This window comes from Lycium barbarum, chromosome 2 (genome assembly GCF_019175385.1).
Source record: "Lycium barbarum isolate Lr01 chromosome 2, ASM1917538v2, whole genome shotgun sequence".
In the NCBI taxonomy this organism is placed as follows: Eukaryota; Viridiplantae; Streptophyta; class Magnoliopsida; order Solanales; family Solanaceae; genus Lycium; species Lycium barbarum.
The window spans coordinates 11,031,249-11,050,801 of NC_083338.1; the positions used below are offsets into that span (position 1 = coordinate 11,031,249).

Below are 19,553 nucleotides of genomic sequence, written 5' to 3' on the forward strand. Positions count from 1 at the left end.
AGGAATGGCAGGGGTCAATCCAGACCAGGACGAACATTTGAGTGTTGGAACTGTGAAAAACTAGGTCACTTCAAGAAGAACTGCAGGGCACCAAAGAAGGAGGACAACAAGGGGGCTGGAATCAACGCTGCTACGGAAGACATTGGCGATGCGTTGTTGCTATCGGTTGACAGCCCGATAGACTCTTGGGTGCTTGACTCAGGAGCGTCCTTTCATACCACCCCACATCATGATATAATGACAAACTACGTGGCTGGGAATCTCGGCAAAGTTTATTTAGCCGATGGAAAGCCGCTAGATGTTGTTGGCACGGGAGACATTAATTTGAAGATGTCAAATGGATCCTCGTGGAAGATTACAAAAGTTAGACATGTTCCAAAGCTGATGCGAAACCTGATCTCAGTAGGTCAGCTTGATGATGAGGGATATGATCTCAATTTTGGTAATGGGTCTTGGAAGGTGGCGAAAGGTGCTATGGTAGTTGGCCGAGGAAAGAAGATTGGCACTCTCTACATGACGACTAGCTGTCGTGATACTGTTGTTGTGGTTGACAACACAAAGAAGACAGATTTGTGGCATTGTCGGCTGGGGCATATCAGCCAGAAGGGGATGAAGCTGTTGGTGACAAATGGCTTAATTCCGGAGCTAAAGACGGTGGACCTTCATACGTGTGAGAGCTGCATTCTCGGAAAACAAAAGCGAGTAAGCTTCTCAAATGCAGGCAGGGAGTTGAAGGTCGAGAAGCTGGAATTGGTGCACACAGACGTGTGGGGACCTACCACTGTCCCCTCTCTTGGAGGATCACACTACTACGTGACCTTCATTGATGATTCAACCAGGAAGGTATGGGTTTATTTTATGAAAAATAAATCCGATGTGTTTAGTGTATTCAAAAGATGGAAAGCCATGGTTGAGAATGAAACAAACCTCAAGTTGAAGTGTTTGAGGTCCGACAACGGCGGAGAATACACTGATGGTGATTTCAAACGGTACTGTGCTGATAATGGGATCAAGATGATGAAGACTATTCCTGGAACGCCGCAACAAAATGGAATAGCCGAAAGAATGAACCGAACGTTGAACGAGCGTGCTCGGAGTATGAGAATACACTCTGGACTGCCTAAGACATTCTGGGCAGATGCAGTCAATACCGCGGCCTTCTTAATTAACCGAGGACCGTCAGTTCCCTTGGATTTCAGAATTCCAGAAGAAGTCTGGAGTGGCAAGAAGGTAAATCTTTCATTTCTGAAAGTGTTCGGTTGCTTATCATATGTTCATAATGATGATACGGCTAGAAGCAAGCTTGATCCAAAATCAAAGAAGTGTTACTTTATTGGCTATGGTGACACCGAGCTTGGGTACCGATTTTGGGATGAACAAAATCGGAAGATCATCCGAAGCAGGAATGTTGTCTTTAACGAAGAGGTACTGTACAAAGACAAGCTGCAAAAGAATTCAGAATGTCAGGACAAGGAATCGGAAATAGTCGATTTGAGGGACTTTCCGGCACCTGAGCCGCAGCCAGGTACAACCGAGGCAGAGGAACAAACAATCCGAGAAGGTGCTGATGAAAGTGCTGATTCTGAAACAAATGAACAAACGCCAATCACAGAGCTGCGTAGATCATCCAGGATCAGGAAGCCGCTTCACAGGTACTCTCCATCCCTCAACTACATTCTACTCACTGATAGAGGGGAGCCGGAATGTTATGAAGAAGCAATGCAAGTCGATGAATCGACTAAGTGGGAGCTGGCAATGAAGGATGAAATGGATTCACTATCGGCAAATCATACATGGGAATTATCCGAGTTGCCAAAGGATAAAAAGGCATTGCAAAACAAATGGGTTTATCGGATAAAGGAAGAACCCAATGGAAGCAAGCGTTATAAAGCAAGGCTGGTTGCAAAGGGATTTCAACAGAAAGAAGGCATTGACTATACGGAGATCTTCTCTCCCGTAGTCAAGATGGTGACTATCAGAACTGTTCTTGGGCTGGTAGCAAAGGAAAATCTACATCTGCAACAGATGGACGTGAAAACTGCATTTCTTCACGGTGATCTAGACGAGGAAATCTACATGCGACAGCCGGAGGGATTCAAAATCAAAGGAAAGGAGAATCTGGTGTGCAAACTTCAAAAGAGTCTGTACGGACTAAAACAGGCTCCAAGACAGTGGTATTTAAAGTTTGACAGCTTTATGAAGAAAGCTGATTTTTCAAGGTGCGAGGCAGATCACTGCTGTTACTTCAAAAAATTTGAAGACTCGTACATGATACTGCTACTCTATGTCGACGACATGCTAATCGTAGGAGCAAACCTACAGGAGATTGATCGGTTGAAAAAGGGGTTATCGGAAGAGTTTGCAATGAAGGATTTGGGAGCTGCAAAGCAAATCCTTGGGATGAGAATCGACCGAAGCAAGGAGGGCATCAAACTCTCACAAGAAGAATATGTGAGGAAAGTTATCAAAAGGTTTAACATGCATGATGCCAAGCCAGTCAGCACTCCCTTGGCTAGACACTTTCGGTTGTCAAAGGATCAGTCGCCGACAACTGAGGATGAGAAGAAGCAGATGGACAAGATACCTTATGCATCTGCAATCGGTAGTCTTATGTATGCAATGATATGTACAAGGCCAGACATTGCACATGCAGTGGGAGTTGTCAGCCGATTTATGAGCAATCCGGGAAAGCAACACTGGGAGGCTGTGAAGTGGATATTCAGATATCTGAAAGGCAGCTCGAGTTCAGCTCTGTATTTCCGAAAATCAAAAACAGGATTGCAAGGGTATGTTGATGCTGACAACGGTGGTGATATTGATAGCAGAAAGAGCACATCCGGGTATGTTTACACCTTCGGAGGTACTGCAATCTCTTGGGTTTCCAAGTTGCAAAAGATAGTAGCTCTCTCTAGTTGTGAGGCTGAGTACGTTGCTGTGACGGAGGCCACAAAGGAAATGATGTGGCTACAATCTTTTCTGCGGGAATTGGATCAGGACCACAAGGGAAGTGTGCTATATTGTGATAGCCAAAGCGCCATTCATTTGGCAAAGAACCCGGTTTACCATGCTCGAACGAAGCACATACAACTCCGGTACCATTTCATTAGATCAGCTTTGGAAGATGGAGCGCTAGTGCTTGAGAAGATCGCAGGGAGTCAGAATCCAGCAGACATGCTGACAAAGGCAGTGACGATAGACAAACTGAAGCTATGCTCAACTTCAGTTGGCCTGCACGAAGTATGAAACTAGGAAAGAGCTGCTGCATCGATCAAAGTGTGAAGACAAATTAAAATTAGTCTTCAAGTGGGAGATTTGTTGGGTGTGGAATTGGCCAAACAAGTCAATTCTTTTGTTCACATAGTCGTGATGTAAGCGCTTACCTCATGATAGTCGTGATGTAAGCGCTTACCTCATCATAGGAAATTCATTCCTATAAATAGGTAGCTTATGGTTCATTTGTAAAACACACCAAATTGAAGAAGACAACACATCCCAAAGAGAGAGAAAAATCTAAGAGAAATACTCTTAGTGAAAGGCCTAAATAAGAGAAGGTCTTTGAGAGAATTTTCTGTGGTAAAATTCTTGAGTGTAATTGGGATTGGGGTTGTGAGGTTGAGTGTTGTAAACACTTGTAATATTTCTTCTTTAATAAGATCTGCAGCAGCAACGTGGACGTAGCTCTCACATTGAGGGTGAACCACTATAAATCTGTGTGTGTGCTATTTATTCTTCGCTTACATCACGGCGTAAGTAGGTTCTGTCTAAGGAGGTTGGTATTTAAGTGGTCCAGCTGTGACCCTCCAATCTTTCCTGGGAACCTGCTTACAAAGGTCGGATTTGGGATTCAAATCCTAACAGAGCCTCCATTCTCCCCTCCCCTCCCCCCCCCCCCCCCCCCCCCCCAAATATATGATTCAAATATTCAATATTAACATTGACATTGTAAAAGCTTACTCCAATATTGACATTGACATAGTAAAAGCTTGCTCACATTCGATTTTTACAGACATATGAACATGTCTTTACCTTCTATAATTTATTAAAATCAAATTTGACTTTAATTGATGACTTAACTATGGTAAATTACTATAGTTTGGTATAAACACTGGGGATTTTACCATTAAAATTATTTCATGTTTCACTACTCATATTCACTTTTCAAAGTAACTTGATTTTCACTCTACAACAAATTTTGTACCTGCTTTGAGCTAATTAGCTTCATATTGATGTTTTAGACTTTTGAATGAAAAGTTCCAGAAGAAATTATATAATTAGAAAATAATACTATGTTCAATATATTCTATCATATAAAAATATTATAAGAAGTTGATTATAACAAAATATTAATTGGAATCTTTCTATAAGCTAAAAGCAAAAAAAAATAAAAAAAAATCTGTGAGATATCATAGAATCATATTTGAGTTATCACAACTTGTAAGAGACATTGATTGGGCGACTAAATGACCTGTCAGTTCCAAATTGAATGAATAGATTTCGAGTATTGACTTTTTTCAGCTGTTCTTATTTGAACATCGACTGTCCCCATCTTTAGAAAAAAGAAATACTCCTTAGCTCAGTCCAATTTATTAAAAATGAATGGTCCAAAATAATTGTTATTTTAGAAAATCATGGGATAATTAAGTATTTGTTTCCATCTTTACCCTTAATAAATATGGAAAGAGATTAATGTGATGAAAAAAGATAATAGAATTTAATTGAGATCAAAGAATAAGCAGGAATAATATAGTCAAATTACCTTTTTTGTTAATGTCTTCTTAAGGGGCGTGCAAAACGAAAATGTGACAAGTAGAATGTACCGGAGGGAGTAAATGTTATACAACGTATAAGTTACCTAAAATAAATATTAGTCATTAAGTTTATTAACTTCAAAAATATTTGAGAAAGCTATCATCACATATAATATTGTTTGACTCTTTAATTACTAAATAAGATATATATATATATATATATATGATTAGTCAAAAAGAATACAATATTAGCAGCATCTTAATTTAGAGGCGACTAAGTTTGTTACCATTAATACTATAACAACCCGTTATTTTTTCGAGTGAATTTTAGAGTTAACCCCTTTATTATGATTTACTTAGTTTCAACCATTCACCTTCCGAAGTAGGTAAGTAAGACATAAATATTTATGTATACAGTTTAGATATTTATAGGTATTATAAGGTATGAGATGTATTATTATATTTTATTTTTATGATCAGTGGGTTAAAGGAGTTGTTAGTTAAGTGCAATTGTTTAGTTAATAAATAAAAATAAAGGGCACGAGAAAAATAATAAGAAGAAGAAGTAACTGCTACTTTATTTTACTTGAGGGGAAAGCAGGGAACACTAAAAGAGTAGAATTCCCAACAATTTCAAGTACTACACTTAGTTCTTTCCATAGCTTCACCTTTGTGATAATTGGTTTATAGTACTCATGGTGATAGTTGATAATTAAGTAATGAACTTAGGGTATATTTAAGTAATGAATAGTTATTGTCAAATATATTTATCACATTACACTAAAAGTGGAAAGCCCCATAGTTGAAAGTTGTATTACGATAATACCCTTCACAAGTTAAGTGACCATTATATTATATCCTGAATAGTTAAAACATTATTTTGGAGCTTTAAATTTCATTGCGTGTTTTGCCCCATCTCCCACGCCCTAATTAATAGTTGGATATGAATTTGTCTTTAATTTACATTTCAGTTTTTCCCCCTTACATCTTCCATATAATAATAGTCAGCTATGTATTTGTTAATAATTAGTGTTAATTGTTTTCAGTTACAACCTTTTACATGCTTTATTTTACCTTAAAAGTGCACGCCAATATCAAAGAACTGTATCATATTTCTTTTCCCAAAAGATCTACTCATATGTTTTCCCACTTCTGCGTACCACATTTTGCAACAACAGGTATATCTTTTGCCTTTTCCTCTGCCACTCCTCTTTATTCACTCATGTCTTGGTCCTATGCTTGTGTATGGGATACTGTATTTGGAAACTTCTTGTTCCATGGCTCACACTGCTGATAGTGTTACTTTTAGAAAAGTGCCTTTTTTATGTTCACCTTTGTTCCATATCTTACACTACTAATGCTGTCATTTAGTGCTTCAGGAAAAGTTTTACAATTATAGCTTTTCAAATCAGGGCTTGGAGGTTACGTTTTTTTTTTTTTTTTGGTTTGAATTTGAGGGCTAACTTTATCTCAAGAATTTAAGAACTACTTAAAAAGTAGTGATTACTTACTAAGGCAATAAACCAGTAAAACCATCCAAAATGGAACAAAACGAAACAAAAATCACATCAAAATAAAAGGAGAAAAGGAATGAAGTGAAGAAGAATGAATAAAGAAAGTAGGTGGGTTATGGTGGGGGGAAAGTATTTTAAGATCATTCGGGTTTAAACATTAAGTAGGCGTTTGGCTATGGAAACCAAGTATTTTTCACTTTATGTACTTGTAATCTATAATTTGTATACATCAACTACTTTAACTTTTTGATGTTAGTAATTTTTAAATATCTTTATCACAAATAACTACTATTCACTTTTGGAGATGTATACTATAAAGTTCACAATGATTTACGGGTCATCGTAAGGAAGACATATGTCGATCAAATCGCTATACAACTTATATGAAAATAAGTTATGATAAGGATGACATATGTCGGTCGAATATTGTTGTATAACTTATACAAAATCCCACTTTCATTCAACAACAATAACTTGAATATGAATGATTTGGATCAAATTTCTAGCTAAATTATTGTCCAACTTTGCAGGTTGAGATGCTATCTAATCATTTCAAGAATCAAGTCATTTGATTAGGTTGATTATACATCAATTTCAGCTTGCACTTTTCCCCTTCAGATTTTTAATTTTCATTAAACATATATTTCAAAATTGTATATACTGTTTTACAAAGTTCGTGATGATTTATATGGGACACACGTGCGTTCACATGTAGAGAACTAGTCAAGTTAAAATACATGAGAACAAACAAAATAAAGACATCAAAATTTTGCACCAACTGTAATGCTGAGTTGATGCATTACACGATAGGCTTGCCGAGATACAACTAGTTTATATATATATATAGGGAGGATATGTTTCATGAATGAACTAGGATGAGTAGTACAATTAATTCATTATAGAATAATGCCAAGAATTCTTCTTTGGGGGGACAAAATGATTATGGCGACATGATTGTGCTTATTAGGCTTTGGGAATAGAAATATCATTTAATAGTGGGCAATACATTCCTAGATTATATTTCCACTTTGCACAGTGAATTCATTTGACAGTAGTACCTATCGTTGAGTTGTATTATAGACTTGGACTTCATTATTCATGTGTTATCTATCATATCTTGGTGAGTATCGTTTTTGAGGTTTTTATTTTATGTCAGTAAAAAAGGGATTAGTTTACTAATACCAGGACAGTTAACAGACTTTGAATTCGAGGTGATTTAATGGGATTAGTTTTTTTAGACTAATTTGGACCCATTATTTATGTTATTAAATAAATTGAGGCTATTGGAGATCGTTTGAAGAGATTTTGGCATTTCAAGAGAGTTTGAATTTCGGTAAAAAAAACAAGTGAGACTTAAACTCTTAGTTTACTTGCTTTTCATAAAAAGCATATGGTTTGTGTTGTGTGTATGCAGTTAAACCATTTAGTTCGTGCAAGTGGGCAAGCATGATCTAAATTGAATAATTTTCAAGTATCTAAAGTAATGATCGTATGAATCCTTTAGCGTAATTTCGCTTAAATATATACTTGCTATATATGTAAAATTTTGAATTGGTATTGATTGGATGTTTGTTCCACTTTATTATATCTTCAGAGGGGCATACTCCGGAAGACTGGGTAAGATATGGACAAATACGTATCGTGTCCCGTGAGCATAGATTCAGATTCAGTCTACTTCAAGGTAGATGCCAGAATTATAAATGACTTGGGTAAGATGTGGGTAAATAATGCCCACTTCGGAAGACAGGGTAAGACTGGACAAATACGTACCGTGTCTCGTGAGCTTAGATTCAGATTCAGTTTATTTCATGTCTTGCTTGTTTATGCTTCATGATTTCAGCTTCATATTCAGTGTTTGTATATATTTAATATACTTGTACTGTTTAAGTGCTTTTGTATCATCAGGGATTTCAAAGACTTGCCCCAGGGGTAAGCTAAGAGTGTCGATAATCTTGCTGAGTCTTTTAGACTCACGCTTATTGATGTTTGTATGTGTGCAGGGGTGGTCAACGGTGACTAGATAGCCAATACCTGATTATTCCAGCTTTCTTCATTCCAGTTCAGTCGAGGTGAGCTACCATTAGATCATGGCGACCTCTTCTTCTTTAGCTAACTTAGTAGTATTCTGAGCTGCGTCTCGTATTCTTGTATTCAGACTAGTAGTTTCATGACTTAGACATATTACGGGGTTTATGCGCAGACTCATTCTTCTTTAGCTAACTTAGTAGTATTCTGAGCTGCGTCTCGTATTCTTGTATTCAGACTAGTAGTTTCATGACTTAGACATATTACGGGGTTTATGCGCAGACTCAGTATTTGTATTTCACTTCCGCACTCTTCTTTGTATTATGAGACATTGGGTATTATTCATTTTATTCATTAATATTTTTGCATGATTAGCTTGGAGGGTTTGCCTTATGGGTAGAAGCTCGTCAGGTGCCCTGTCACGGCCTGAGTGTCAGATTGAGACGTGACAAATACGCCTTTCGTCTCACTTATGTTATTTACTTAATTGTGCAAAAACAAATTTATATTTATGCTTTGAGTCATAAATATTTTTGGAACTGCGCATTATCTTATTAACGATAAAATAAAGATGTTAAAAGTTCTAAATTATTATAAACTATAAAAAATAATTAAACAAACTAAAGAATACATATTACATAAATGAGGACAAAAAAAGTACTCCAGCTCAAAATAAGTGAATTTTTGCTGTGTGATACACTGCTTATGAAAATTAATTAATTATATTAATTAAAGGGTCATTTAATAATATTATTCTTTTACGTTCTCCAATTTTTTCTGAAAAGTAGAAATAGTTAATGTTGGAATTTGTAGAATCCATTTGAGAGAAGAATAAACTTTGGAAAAAAAAATTAATTAATAGCTCTTTAGGCTTTAAAATCATTTATTTTGGATCAAAGAAAAAGTGCTAGAAATTATTAGTTAATACCTCTTTAGGCTTTAAAATCATTTATATTGGATCAAAGAAAAAGTGCTTGAAATTTATTTATTTTGGACTAAAAAGAGTATTGTAATTAGGTAGTAATTATTTGTATGATAGTTCATGATCTAAAATGCACTTGGGACCTCGAAATTGGAGTGGGTTTCATGGACTAACCTTCTTCGTGAAAGCAAATAATGATGACACGTAATTAATAATTATTGGCTATCTAATCAAATCATCTTTCTTCATTACTTATTGCATTCATTCACATCTATGACTTGGCCATCTTCCCACTTTCTCACGCTTTTTCAACTTGGACTTAATACTACTTGACATTTGACACCTCTATTTGAAAGTCCAATGACGAGCAATTCACCTTTGCTTTTTTGTTTTTCTAATTTTTCTCCGACATTCAAAGTTTGATTAATTCAATTTATTACAAAGAATAGATCTGTTGAATAAAGTACTCATTATTAAAAGTGATTTCATTCCTTTAAACTGAGGCAAGCGATTGAACTTGGATCACCCACGTGGATCAACTTGGATATATATATATATATATATATATATATATATATATATATATATATATATATATATATATATATATATATATAGTGTATTACGAATAAAACACTCTTTAAATTTTCGAAAAAGGGCTAAATATATCCCTTACTATACTTTGGTTCAAATATACCCCTGCCGTTATACTATGGGTTCAAATATACCCCTCATCCGTTAAGTTTGTCCAAGATGGACATCCAATACTATATGACACTAACATTTGATGAGGTGCATGTCACGTGGCATGCCACCTCAGCACCCTGACACATTTTGCCCTTCCCCTCGTCAAATTGGCGCACTTTTCTAACGAACCCCATTGTTCTCTGCTGATTTGAAAAAAATGAGCTATCTGAAAAGGGGTTGTGAAATGAGAAAGCCTCCTGTTTTTCTTTCTATTGGGTTCCTCATAGATCCTGCAAATTTCGTAGCAGAAGCAATAATGCTCTTTGTTTTTACAGCAATTGCCTTCTCCCTCTAACAAAGGACTTCCCCTCATTATCTCTGTGTGTTCAGTTTTTACTTTCCTAAATAGAAATTGATGGGCCTTTTTTGATTAAAAAAAATTGTATCAAAGCTGAATCAAGTGTAAGTGTGTGATTGTAACTCCATCTACATCATCACCCCAATTATCAGATTCAAACATAGTATAACGAGGACAAATAGAGGGGATATAGAAGGAATTCGTTAACGATAAAGAAGAGAAAAGAGACACAGATGGCGGTAACGGTGATTAAGGGGAAGGAAATTTTAGTGGTGAAAGAACAAATAGAGGAGAGGAGCAAAATGGGTTAAGGGTATTGAGGTGGTATGGCACGTGGCGTCCACCTCATCAAATGTTAGTGCCACGTAGAATTGGAAGTCCACTTTGGAGAAACTTAATGGAGGGGTATAATTGAATCAATAGTACAACGGCAGGAGTATATTTGGACCTGAAGTATAAAAAGGGTATATTTGGCCCTTTTCCGTTAAATTTTTAAAACTTTTGAATTTTCTTTACACATAACACACTTCAGAAAAGAGTGTATCCACGTTTCTTTCTTTTATCAAAAATATATAAAGAAAGTTTGAAAAGAAAAACAAAATAGTTGCTAAACAGCCATACCAATTTGGCCCAAATATGTCATCACCTATGAAAAGACTATTTTTCATGTATTGGGAAAAAATAAAAATTGACTTGATGGGAAAGATTTCATGCAAATTTTTAAGATGAATTTTGGGAAGGAAGGGTAGAAACGACATCGTATAAATAATTTAGATAACCGTGTGAATTTGCCATGCTACCCCATTTGGGTCATTGTGGTCAAAATCAGGGTGGTAGAAATACTTTCCACCTTCAATAATATAAATTTCTTTTTTGTCGCAAATACGCCTCGCTTTTTTGTGCATGCTACAATGTTTTCCATACACCTACACGAGGGAAGACCCCTATTTATATGTGTAGTTGGTTCTTCTTCCATTTTTTATTTTTATTTTTAAATGTGCAGTTGTTCACTTGTTCTTCCTTGAAATAAATTGGGAGAGGGGAGGGTCAGACATTAATACAACATGGGAAACTAGAAACTAGGTAAAGTTTAAATATTTGTGAGAATGCAATAAACGTTCCTATGAATATAATTACATGGACTGAAGTTCTGGCAAAAGAAAAAATGAAGAAGAATTATAAGGAGTGAAAGCACCAAATTGACTGAAACTAATGTAGACTCGTCCTAACAGCTTACATCCTAAATCTGCTTGCAAACCAACATATTCCCTTAGAAAACTGATATTTTAACAGTTACACAATTTCATACATAGTTGAGTAATGCAATAAATGAATTTCATCGTATTTTGAAAGGAATATTATTAGCATACAACATCAATCCATTAAGACAAATACGGGATTACGTTCAAGCTCAGCACCACGTTGGAACGATCAAGCTTAGGTTTCAAGGACTAATGCACGATTGCACTAGTCGATGGTAGTCCATTACGTACTTCGGATGAATGGCTTTCTAGTCCTTCGGCATAAAATTGTAACAACCTCAATAAACTTTATAGCATACAGCCATGGCAGAGAAATGTACCAGTGAATTTTCCACATACAAAGAAATAATATCTCCAATCCAGTTTCAGCCAAATGCAAACGAGTTTACGAAATGCAATTTCCTTTGCCAATCATGACACTGAAACACATCTAACGGAAGTCTTTTCCAGCCTAGCATTTTGACAAGGTCCGTGCTGGTGTTTCAAGCATGAATCTGAAACACGGGAAACGGTAAAAAGTCAGTTTTGGCAGACATTTCCTTCTTCGAGAGCAGAGAAGCAGGTCATTTATAAGCAACCACTAGGAAAGAAAAAAAGAGATATTTAGGAGAAGTCAAGACCTATAAAGATGAATATGTATTGCTAAGGACATTTTGAGAGCCAGGACACAATAGCCAAGACTCAAGACACTAGAATCTTTTGTAACTTTGTTTGTTGAAGTCCCTTCAATGGTGAAATTTTAATGAACAGAGAAATTATCCCGTGAAGTAGAAGTAAGGAGAAGTGTGTCGTATATTCATAAAGTTCTACTGTCTAAAGCATGAAAAGAAAACCAGCATTGCAGAGACATAAAGATTAACTTGTATGAGTGTATTGAGAAACTTCTATGGATTTCTACAATGTCTGGGACTTGGAATTGTTCCTTCAGAGTTTTCAATTTACCAAGAACAGTAAAAGAGATAAAGGTAAATAGGATGAATAAAAAGCAGCATTTAGGGAGGAAAGAAAAATCATTGCAGAACAAAATCTAAAGCCACCATTTGCAATCTCTATGGACAAAAACTAACTTAACTTGAATTTTCCAGCTGTGAGCAATCACAGTCTCCAAAAGCACCACTGTGCAAAATGTTCCAATCTGTCTCCTGGAAATTAAATAGGTAAAATAAATATTGTTAAAGACACTCCACAAACTTGAGATGCCTCCACTATCACTAAAAGTCACATTTTGGTCCAAAATGAATGTGTCTCGCATCTAAGAGTACCATGTAAGTGGATTATGTGAAATTGCTTAGCTTTTTCTTTTTTAATAACAGTGGTGTCCGAGCCAGCTTGCGCACCTCGATTATTCATAGGTACCGGTTAGCTCTGCCACTAAGGGTCTGTTGAGAGCGTGAGACTATGAAATGTCTTAGTTACCTCTACCGTTTCACCAATCCATCAATAATATACCACAGAATATGTTCCATTCACATGCCAAAGGGTCAGTTTTCCCCTCTCTACATTTTTCCAATCATGACAAGCCAATGTCATGCCGACCAAATACTTCACTTTCCTATCCCAAGGAAGACTGCTAGAGACGCATCCCTGTTAAACAGTACAGCAATCTCCTAAGAAAAAGGAGCTGAAAAGTAAAATCGACGAAATTGTTCTTGGGCGTACCACATACTTCCGCACAAATTTAAGTATTGGCTGGCATGAAAGCAAGGTGAAACTAGTAGTGGACATACATTTTCTCTTTGTATCACAGCACTCCTAGCTTTATATCATGAATAGCTCATCAACAAAATTCAATGGCACCGTCTGTGGATACCCTTTATTATCTTCACCATAGTACCTGAGCAGATATTTTAGATACTGAGTTTATTCTTCTTTTGTACAGGTAGGGAGAGGGGAGGAGTCAGATGCTATACAACAAAGGAAATGGGGAAACTCGGTGGAATTTAAACAGAATCATGAGAATGCAATAAACACTGCTGTCATCAAGATAAAACAGTAAATTATATGGACTGAAGCTCCGAAGAAAAGAAAAGGAATTATATGGAGTGAAGCACAACTGACAGAAACAAACGTAGGCTCTTCCTAACAGCTTACGACATTCTAAATCTCCTTGCAATTAATTTAAACTGGTTATTTCCAAAACTGAAATTTTAACAGCAATAGTTGAGTGATGTAATAAGAAGATCAGAATAGGGGAAACTAGAACATTCTTAGAAAACATGGATGATCATATTATAGGAAGTCCCTCGCGTGGTAACTTGAATAGACAAATAATTTCTTTGGTCCAAGCGCCGAAACTCAATTATAACTTATATAGTGCTACTAGTCTAGAGACATCTTAATATTAAAATAAGTTAAATACCCTATAAGCTTTTATTTTTTGATGTTTCTTGTATGTAGAGTTTGCTATTTGTTTCAACAAAAGGTTGTTCAGTACCCAAACTTTAAAGAGACCTTCGGCAATGCATTCAAGTCATTGTAGTGCGTCAGTCAAAGAGAATGAGATCAAAAAGGAAAGAAGAAAAATACGTTTCAACTTTCAAGTGAAAAATCCAAAAGGAAAGTCTAGAACAGTACATAAATTTGCAACAAGCAGTTGAAGCATCATAAGAGAAGGACATGGTACTTGTTGGTTGAACTACTCATTCATTATTCAGCAAAAATACTTAAAATGAGTTAATTGTTTTTTATTTTCATTAAATCTGGAAAAAGTTTATATTTTATCAAAAGAGACAATGGAAAAGAATATAGAAAAATAGTTTCACCTGGGCAAATGAGCAACTTTGTATACTCAATAATCATCACTTAGTTATTTGTTGGTATCCAACCATTATGAAGAGTAAAATGTTGAGAGATTATGTAGTCTTTACCAAATGCTCATGAAAGAGTCAGTTCTTCAACAAAACAAACGTGGTGGTTCTTCTGTGGAACATAACCAACCCTGTTAAACAGTAAAATTGTGTCATGAGAAAAAAGGAGTGCCAAAAAAAAACTTGACAAACTTGTTATAGCATTACTCTATCGAGTCTTAATGAAAATTTACCTAAAGTGCAGCCTGTGGATTTTGACTTGATATACCACAGCAACGTTCTAGCATGACCCAGATGTAGCAACCAATGAGAAAAAAGACATAAATCTCATGATTAAACCATATCTTAAAAGGAAAATAGATATTCCATATTTGATTAAGAATTAGAAAAACAACAATTCGTTTCAAGTGGACAAGCAAAATGCTGAAAGCGTAGCACAGATACAATTAACTGATAATTTTGCATTTTCTTATGTCAAAATAATTGCAAGAAAAAGGATTAAATTAATAGAGAGCCTTCTTTCTGGAACTCCGAAAACTATACTCCCTCCGGTCCAAACAAATTGAGAATTTAGCCTCTAAAAGTTGGTCCAAAATAATTGAGGTTTTAGTCTATCAAGAAGGTATTTTATTCTTTTTCCAAATTTACCCTTGACACATTCTTAATTCAATGAACAAATTCAATGCTTGTTGTATTTTCAAAGCTCCTACTATTAACTAAGGGTATTTTAGTTAGTACACCTCTTACTTTTTAGGAGTAAGTGAATTACTTAATCCATGTGACCAAGTCTAAAACCTCAATTATTTTGGACCGGAGGGAGTAGTAATATGTACTTGTATGGGAAATGAAAAGTTTGGAAAACAATAAACCGGAGATGGAGAACGGAGGAGAGTAACTCATGGAAAATAACAATTACAAGATCAGACTCAGAAAGTGAAAGAGAAACTGAGACTTAAGTACCTAAGTTCCGAATTCTCCTCCCACCTACTTCAATTTTTGGAATATGGGAAATGTTGGACCACTGGGAGTTTGGGCCACTCCGATTGCTGCAACTTTCTTCTAACTCTGGGCAGCCATCAATATCCAGGCGCCGTAATTTGCTGAGGCGCATGGCATCTCTGGATGGCTGATGCAGACAAGTGTAAGAAGTTTGAAGTGGTTAAAGGTACTTTCTCTTACTTTCCGGGACATTGTTCCTAGAAGCTCCATCATTAGTGCTAGGTGATCCTGCCAACACAAGAAATCTTTCAGTAAGTCTATGTTAATTTAAGTAGTAAATCACAATAACAATTCTCGGCAAACGACAGCAACCGAAAAGAACCATAGAGAGCTTATATCCAGGATTAGGAAACTAGAAATTCATCATAAAAAGGAAATGAATTATGAGTCGGACCAATAAAGGTCATCTCAGCAGCTGGTCAAGTTCTTATTTTGATCCCAAGTATTGCAATTTGAAGAAACAGTCTATTAAGAGCTAACATACTCTATTTGTTGAGCGAGTTAAGAGATAACATGGTTACCCCTTTAAAATGATAAATTCAGGCAGCAAGTTAAGAGATAACACAGTATATTTGTTGATCTCACCTGTAGCCCTCAATATTTATTGAATTTTCTAAACATTGATGAAAATATGAATCCAATATTATCAAGCTTCTCTGTATTCATTTGCTACATTTCAAATAAACGTCCACTTAAAGAAAATGAAAGAGAGAGATGGAACAAAAGTGATGATTATCTACATCTTCAATAAAAATAGATAAGACAAGTCAAAAGAGGAGAGCTACTCAAAGCAGTGCAGAAAAAAGTAAAAGCAGAACTTTGACATATTGCTCATGATAGTATGTAACTTTATGTAATGAGATATTATATGTAATCATTCAAACGAATAGCAAAGGCATAATTTCTCTACATTTTGCTCTTATTTATCAATTTGTTACCCAAAAATTGAATATCCAAAAGATTAAATTGTCTAAGTAATTTGAACTTGACGTGAATTTGTGCAGAGAAAAAGGAACTGGTTGTTCTATATACTGAATTCCAGAAAAACGATGAGGGATGCAATAAGATCACCAGATGATCGCTAGAACTCTAGATATTAAAATCACTTTTGACAAGGCTCCGAGAGGTATTGTAAAGCACAGACAAACAGAACACTGTTGAACCCAACATATCTTCCTCACCCGTACCTCCACTAATGCAGCTATCAGAACAAAGATTCATCTTGTTCCAATAATAATAGAACCACCATCAGATTTTCTTAAAGCATATTAATTTTCACATCAACTTTTATTACTTGAACTTCTGAGTTGACCTGACTAGATGCATAAAAGTGATCATATATTTGACAGGACATCACAAACAAAACAAAACAAAAAAAACTAGAAAACGCATCAAATGCATATTAGACCACCTTGTTCATACAAACAATTACTGGCTTGTGCAAACACCTAATCAAATGTGTTAGTCAAATGTGTAAAGCTTAAACTGCCATAGATCATATTGATTTACGCACTTATGCTGCTTTTGTGATAGAACCATGTGAAAAAATTAATATAAATGAGCAGCTCAGTAAAACTCACAGAACTGCTATATGCCTTATCCAACTCAAAAAGGGACATAAAAGTGAATATGTAAGTCCATAGCAAATTATCTTCAACAAGAAGGATTAAGCAAATCTGTATGGGCAGTGCCTGTAAGCTAAAGTAGCTGAACAGTTTTTAACCCATTTTTAGCCATAAGATAGTTAATCTGCCATTTCTTTTCAAAATAATCAGATGAACTACATGCAAACAAGTATCTCTAGACTAGACTGCAAGTACATCCTTCCTTATCAAAAAAAGTTTTTTTATTCACAAGAAACTTCAAAAAGGGTTAAATGAAATTCGCAAAAACTTGAGCTTCTTCTTTGGGCTTTTTTCTGATCTTCTTCCTTTGGTTATTAGTTAAATTCCGTAGAACTTTACATGGCTCTTCACAGTCCCGAAGTCGAGTGAAGCCATGTCCGTATCACTAGGAAGAATAAGAGATGCTCCTGATTTTCTGGGATCTTTAGACGGATCGATCGTGGAACAGAGTAGCATATTTTCGGGTTTCAGATCAGTATGATGGAAAGCTGTCTATGCAAATAATCCAAACCCACTAGAACATGGAAACAAAGCTCTTTAACCATGTGAATAGGCAGTCCTCGATAATCAGTATACTTAATAAGTGACAAGAGATTGTCACCTAAATACTCGAAAACCGTACACACATGTTGACCGTTTGGACCTGAGTGCTTAAAATGATCCAGTAACTTCACTACACTTTTTAACCTTCCGCAATCTGCTTTAAAATTGTGATTTCGTCCAATGCTGCCTCCGTGTAGTGCTGAGCGCTATTTTGTACTTTTAATGCTACAAATTGCTGCATTATTGCAAAGACGTATAAACAAAAATGTTAGTACTTGCCACGACAGAAATGAATATTGAACATCGAAGTTGAAAACCTTAGTCCTTTTAATGAAAACTTTGCAGAGGTATAAGCTAGTATTCATGCTTATGCATTATTAAGTGAGCTAGGCCAATTCAAACATAACAAACCAAATGATAGACAACTATTACTCCCTTTGTTTCAATTTGTTTGTCTTAAATTCCTTTTTAGTCTTTTTCAAAAATCTTTTTTTTATTTTCTTAACTCCATGCCCAGTTTAGGGAGTAATAGATTGAAGAGCTAGAAGTAGAAGCTCAATTGATATTAATAACTGCTAGGAAATGTAGCTGATAATCCTCCAGAATCTTCCATCCAAACTATGTACAACAACAAAAACTACTACAACTACTATGCCCCACTTCCAAAAATGTAGCTAAAACTATTTTCAAAATTCTCGTATACTATGCCCACATGGATGTAGTGATACTCCACACTGAGTAATTTTATCTTAAACCCTATATTTATATTTTAAAAAATCATTTAATACGTACAAATAATCTATCCAGAATCCATTAAACAAAAAGAGAATTACAGTCCACAACCCGTAAACCAAAAATTCTAACATTTCAGCAGCACCTAAACAACAACAACAACATACTCAGTATAATCCCAACAGATGGGGGTCTGGGGAGGGTAACAAACCTTTTACCAGGTAGAGAGATTGTTTCCGATAAACCCGCTCAGAATAAAGCAATAACACATAGGTAAAAAAGACATATAAAAAAAATAGAAGGGTGAAGGAAATAACATACGGACATGAATAACCCAATTTGCTATGTACAATATATCTTCCACCTTTGAAAGTATCGCCTAATCGAACGGCCTGATAACCTCCACGTCGATAATCATTTGTACCTTCATCTTCTGAAGCACAAGCATCACTGCTTACTTCAATCATCTCTTCCTTCTTCAATCTTTAATCATCCGTTTATTTCCAATTAAACACTCAATTGATTATCTGGGTCAATAAATAAATTGGATTGTGAAGTTAGTGGAGAACTTTTTTGTTTAACTTCAATCTTCAATATATGATCCTCCACTTACTTCTAATCAACTACTCAATCTGATTATTATCTGGGTTAATATATAAAGTGGATTTACTACTCCTTCAATCTCAAATTATTTTGTTTTACGGGCTCCTTCAGAAATATTAATTAGGAGAAAGTTTACACTATTTTAATTACTCTTTATTAAATATTTACTCAATTTATGTGTGTCATCTTTAATAATAATAAAATTTTACTAAAAATAAAATAGAAGATATTAATTAATTTTGCTTTCAAATTTTAAAATGACAACTAATTTTAAAAAATTATTTTGATTAACCATGACAAATAATTTAAAACAGCATAGGTAAGGATTCTTGTAATTTGTGAAGTTGGTGAAGGGAAAAAAGAAAAAGAGGTTCCTCTGTGTTTGTGCTAGTACTTTGTTTGGAAGTGTTCTTAAAATTGCATAATTAATTGCTTTCTTTATCTTAATTTATGTGATATAATTTTTGTTTTAGCATGTTTCAAAAATAACGAGAAATAATTTAACATTAAACTTTCTCTTTTACCCTTAAAAAAATATTTACAACCACATAGATATACGTGGCATGTTTTAGACCATAAGTTTCATAAGTCTTTTTTCATTTCTTAAAATTCATGTTCAGTCAAACTATGTAACATAAATTGAGTCAGAGGAAGTATTCTATCGTATGGTCATTGGAACTTTCGAAGTAAAGGGGAAAAGGTGCATTCACATATGAAAACGCATTGTA

The 19,553-nt window shown here is 35.3% G+C and overlaps 1 long non-coding RNA gene across 14 annotated transcripts; it reads right to left on the reverse strand.

Annotated features, from left to right (window-relative positions):
- Positions 1 to 11,326: 11,326 nt before the first annotated feature.
- LOC132626166 (uncharacterized) lies at positions 11,327 to 19,147 on the reverse strand. Of its 14 annotated transcripts, none has more exons than XR_009577183.1 (8): positions 18,548 to 19,136; positions 17,549 to 17,725; positions 15,284 to 15,550; positions 14,557 to 14,603; positions 14,384 to 14,454; positions 13,244 to 13,350; positions 12,589 to 13,100; positions 11,327 to 12,010 (listed from the first exon to the last, which is right to left on the reverse strand). It is a non-coding gene; the product is annotated as an uncharacterized LOC132626166 (long non-coding RNA). The 14 variants fall into 14 exon arrangements; XR_009577180.1 differs by having other exon boundaries at positions 12,589 to 12,658; positions 12,779 to 13,350; XR_009577176.1 differs by having other exon boundaries at positions 13,183 to 13,350; positions 18,548 to 19,135.
- Positions 19,148 to 19,553: the final 406 nt, after the last annotated feature.